This window comes from Panthera leo, chromosome A1, assembly GCF_018350215.1.
Source record: "Panthera leo isolate Ple1 chromosome A1, P.leo_Ple1_pat1.1, whole genome shotgun sequence".
NCBI lineage: Eukaryota > Metazoa > Chordata > Mammalia > Carnivora > Felidae > Panthera > Panthera leo.
Genome location: NC_056679.1, coordinates 102,766,787 through 102,771,747, shown reverse-complemented (window position 1 = coordinate 102,771,747; position 4,961 = coordinate 102,766,787). Strand labels below are relative to the sequence as shown.

At 45.9% G+C, this 4,961-nt stretch overlaps 1 long non-coding RNA gene across 1 annotated transcript; it reads left to right on the top strand.

The window, feature by feature from the left end:
• Positions 1 to 515: 515 nt before the first annotated feature.
• Positions 516 to 4,692, top strand: LOC122200202. Its single transcript, XR_006193749.1, has 3 exons — positions 516 to 614; positions 2,470 to 2,594; positions 3,778 to 4,692. It is a non-coding gene; the product is annotated as an uncharacterized LOC122200202 (long non-coding RNA).
• Positions 4,693 to 4,961: the final 269 nt, after the last annotated feature.

Sequence of the window (4,961 nt, the reverse complement as noted above, 5' to 3'; positions counted from 1 at the left end):
AGCAAAAGACAGGAAAGTTCATCAGTATCTGACAGGCATCCTAGACCGTGGAAAAGCAGATTACAAAAAGTTCAGAAACAATACGCATGTTTGGTCTCACGGCCACAGGGTTTCCAAAAGGCAGAGATAGGTCCAGAAGGGCTAGAAAATGAAATTCTAACTATATAACAATAAGGAGCCAAATATGTTAGAGAAACTAAAGAAGTCGATTCGGTTGCTGAGAGAGCTCTCCTTTGAGCAGTGAGTTTGGAAAGCCTGTTTGAAAGATCAAAGAACTTGCGGCCAAGAACGAAAGCAACGCAACGGCACAAACCTAGAAGAATGGTAGCATAAAGGACGAAGTGAGAAAAATAGGCTCAAGTTTGCTGGGCGGGGGGGGGGGGGGGGGGGGGGGGGAAGGGATAAGGGAAAAAACGACTTGGACCAGCGTGTAAGGAGCAGAACAAGGAACTCTTAGTCACAGTGTTGCGACTGTGACGTCATGTCAACAAGACAAAGAGCCAATCGAACTATTCGGCTCTCGCTGTGCTCTGTCTTCTCCACCAGAAGAATGACCTCAGACCGAACATGGGAAGATGCCTGGCAGATGTGCCGAGGACTGAAAATGCAAAGCGGTAAATGCTGGTGGCGAGCGCCTTCGTGACTTTCTCTAGGGGGACGGCAGCAGGGCGCATGACCACAGAGGGGGGACATCCAAGAGCCGGGCCACCACACAAGGTGACGAGGGAGAGGTGCCAGGGGACTGAGAAAGGAGGTAGTGGGGAGAGCCAGGGATGATAGAATTGCCAGAACAGCCCATCAGAAAGCTTCTAGAAAAGACGTGCACGTGGGGCGCCTGGGTGGCTCTGTCGGTTGAGTGTCCGGCTTCCGCTCTGGTCATGATCTCGAGGTCTGTGAGTTCGAGCCCTGCGTTGGGCTCTGTGCTGACAGCTCGGAGCCTGGAACCTGCTTCGGATTCCGTGTCTCCGTCTCTGTCTCTGACCCTCCCCCATTCATGCTTTGTCTCTCTCTGTCTCAAAAGTAAACATTAAAAAAAATTTTTTTTAAATAAAAAGATGTGCATGTGCTGTTTGAGGTGGGCATGGAAAAGGGAAGGGTTTCGCACATCTTCTTTGGAAGCAGAAAGCAGACGGGGAGGGAAGGATGTGGGCAGAGGGCAACCGCATGAGCCTAGTCATGGAGACAGAAGTTTGGGGTATGTGTCACACACAGCGAGAATCCAGGTTGGCCAGAGTCACGGGTTACGTTCCGGAAAATAGCTGGATATACAAAGCAGCCACGGAAGAAAAGATAAAGTCTAGGTCCAAAGGGTTTATTATCTGTCAGAAAGTTCACAACAAGGGCTCCACATGCTATAAGGAGCTGAGAGCGCACTGGGGCAAAGAAAACGAAGAGAGCCATTCATAGACCTCTTCCTGGGGACACCATGTGATTGGAATACACAGCTCAAACCTGAAGGCATCGAGAGGTCTGCAAATTTTATCATGCTTTGTGTGGGATTGCCTCACGAATGGTAAAACTGTTGAACATGAATAGGACCACTTCTTTCCCTATTAAAGGCGGGCTATCCGGATTACTTAAGTGTTGAATTACAGGGAGTTCATGCTAATAAAGAAAGCTCTGTGGTCCCACCAGAGCTTATAATAAGGGCTCCTAGGGGCTCCCCGGGTGGCTCAGCAGGTTAAGTGTCCGACTTCAGCTTAGGTCATGATTTTGTGGTTCGTGAGTTCGAGCCCCGAGTTGGGCTGTCTGCTGTCAGCACAGAGCCCCACTTCCGATCTTCGGTCCCCCTCTCTCTCTGCCCCTCCCCCCTGTCAAAAATAAATAATCATTTAAATAACAAGAAGAAGACCTCCTAAGGTAAATCAGAGATCAAGAAAACTTCCCCAAGGACATGATATACGGGCTAAGCGCTTGCGGAAAAGTAGAACTTAGCCTTAAGTACTGCACACCCTGGGAGTGCTAAGTCTTTCTTGGGATCTGGGTGCCTCGCTCTCCCGAGAAATGTTGCCACATGGAAGCTCTGCCAGGTGAGAAGCCAGAGGCGGCTAGTTAGGAGTCACTGACACAGAAGAACAGCTGCATTATCAGATCTATGAACCCTTCCTCTATGGAGGGGGAATTTGATCTCATACTGAGGCAGTCAAGCATCCGGATCAAGCTCAGGGGCTCCAGACCCAAATATCTGGATTTGAATCCAGGCTCCGCCATGAATTCCATTGATTTCCATTATGTCCTATGTTTATGTGGTATGTTTAGCAACTAACTGCAACATTTTGTAATACGTATTGCATAGCACTGCTGGCCGCATGAGATGAGTATATAAACGTAGGTCACGGGTCTATAGTAACAGTGCCTGGAACACAGCAGTCATTCAATACGTATTAGCACCTGGTGAATAAAAGTTATAATAAAACAGATAAGTTTGTAGCATTATCTAATAGAATGTTTTCACAATCCAAATTGTAGAACAAGGTAATCCGAGTTATCTGAGAAAAAGAGCCTGAAGTGTTCAGCCAGAGATGAGACGATCATCCGAAAGAAACAAGGAGGAGCAGACACCTGCCTTGGTTGGGCATTGAATTGGACGATAGGTAAACTTTGTGACTTTCTGATTCCATGGTTTCATGTGAGATCTTCATTTCAGCTGAGATGCGTTCCCGGTAGCAAATTATTCATTAAAGGTCTTGTAGGGGCTTCCTTATCAGGAGAAAATATCTTTTTCAGATTCGTAAGACCACAGGTCTTAACCTAGGGCCTCGCTGTGTCTTTCTCCTTGTGTTGAGTCAAATCCCAGGGAACAGTGCGTATTCATTCACTCAACAAGGTGAAAACAAACCTTGAAACAAACAGACTTTTAAAAAGCACTGCATTCCAAAATGTGAAACAAGGGATTGTGAGTTGACTATCAAACTGCCACGAGCATTTTTGAAAACACTTCGTGGTCATTAGTGAACTGGTGGCATTACTTTATCATCGAGTCGGCCATGAGCGATAAGGATCGCGTAGGAAATAGAAAAAATATTCTTTTTCCTTCAAGGACTTTCCTCAAAATTCTTGATCCCAGTGCCAGCCCTGGTAATCGGTGGATTATCTGGGTTCTCGAAATGCAGCAGAGAATCAAAGGCGATTTATAAGGAAACAGCCCATTTTACTGAGAATTCAGCCAGGTTGATCGGCTCAGTGGTTAGAGTCACAGCCGCTGCGCTAAGCACCAGAATGGTCAGTGCAATTAATGCAATTAAAGTAATTAGTCCTGGCAGCTGTAAGGTCAAACAGAGGTAGCTTTGTCACAACAATCTGCCGCTGCAAAATTACTGACATTTCCAACTAAATTATATTCTCTAAATTGTTGCCTTAATGCTAAATAAATAAAGTTATGCTAATGTAGGGACTGATTACAGATAGAAATTAGCACAATTGCTTGTTCTCCAGTCTGCGAGGGTTAACATTTTTTAAAAACATAATTAATGGCCTTTGCTTACGGTCTCTGGTTATAGACCCTGCAGTCCCATTTGCATTCTTTTGCAATCTGCTGACAGTGCTAAATGTCTACGAAGAAAGATCTCATCTGCAGGCGGAAAATGCGCTTTTCACGTCATCAGGCTAAAACTTGTTATGGTTTCGGGCCAGTGTTAATAACAAAGAGGACCAGAAAGGGAATGGATACGAAGGAGGCTAGAATCCGTTTTTCTTTTCAGTCTTGTGATCCAAGCCTTTTCTGGAGTCAATGTGAAATGTAATTGTTCTTTTGACCTCTATCTTCTCTCTCCCCAGGTCTGAGGAAGAGCTACACTGGTTGATTATTGCAGGAATGAAAGGCACTCTGACCTTGTGGACCGACCGCCTCGCAGCTTTCAATGCTGCCCATTATACCGAAGGCAGGCAACTCCTGGAGAGAGGCGGAATCTACAGGAGAGCTGCTCCCTGGGCAACTTGCCAGAAAAGGCTTCATCAGCTGCAGTTCAGACATGGCCAGACAGCTCAGGCAGCAAAGGAAACAGCTGGGGGGTGGGGGGTGGAAACAGAGTATATAAAAATATTGTTAGCACGCAGTCTAAAGAGCTCTCCGGCATCTATGCTTTAGAGCGCCTTTGCGAATGTGGCCCCGCGTCATCTGCTTGAACTGAAGGTCCACCTGGGAAGTTTTGCTGAGGAAGGAAGCAGTAACCAATGTAAGTGCAGCTACCAATTTCCTAAAATAGGCTGTCCCGCCCTCGCAAGGGTTTATGACAATACTCCTGTGCGAACAGGAATGTAAAGTGATTTTCTAGAAAAAGTAGGTCGGGATATTGAGTTACAACAATGGCTCTAGAGTGTAAATTATTCATGACAAGTCTGGTTGGATTCTTTGAGAATTTATGGTTAACGCATGGATTAGAGAGCAACTCGGGATGAAAACAACCTGCCGTCATCTTCAAGTTCTACAGTCCAGGGAGGCGTTGTTTCAAATCAGCCGGCGTGCCTTTGCATGGCTCCTAGTTCTAGTCACCGGGGTTTTATTGAGTGTTTATTATGTGCCCAAGCATTGTTGGGAAATAAGTGACGTGTGAAGGGTCTGTATGCATCAGTGAGATTGGTTGACCAACCAGACACAGAAATGGCACCCTTTCCTTTGTCATTCTGTTTTATTCACTGAGGGCCTGTATGAGTGAGGCACCGTGTTACAGCGGCTTTACATTCTGACTCTCATTAAAGTCTTAGGGTAACTTTCAGGTGTGTGTTTTCATCCCCCCCCCCCGCCTTGAGGAAGAATAGATTTTCTGTAGTAATAAAGGCTTTGAAGTCTGGAATTAGCCACACTTGGGTTCAAATTCCATTCTGTTACTACTTGGAAAAAAAAGACCTTGAAAATAGTTTCCATTTTTTCTGGGCTTTGGTTGACTTCATTCCAGTAATGGAGGGGACTAGATGAACCTAATACATCCCAACTGTGGCCCATTGTGCCCATGAAAATATAT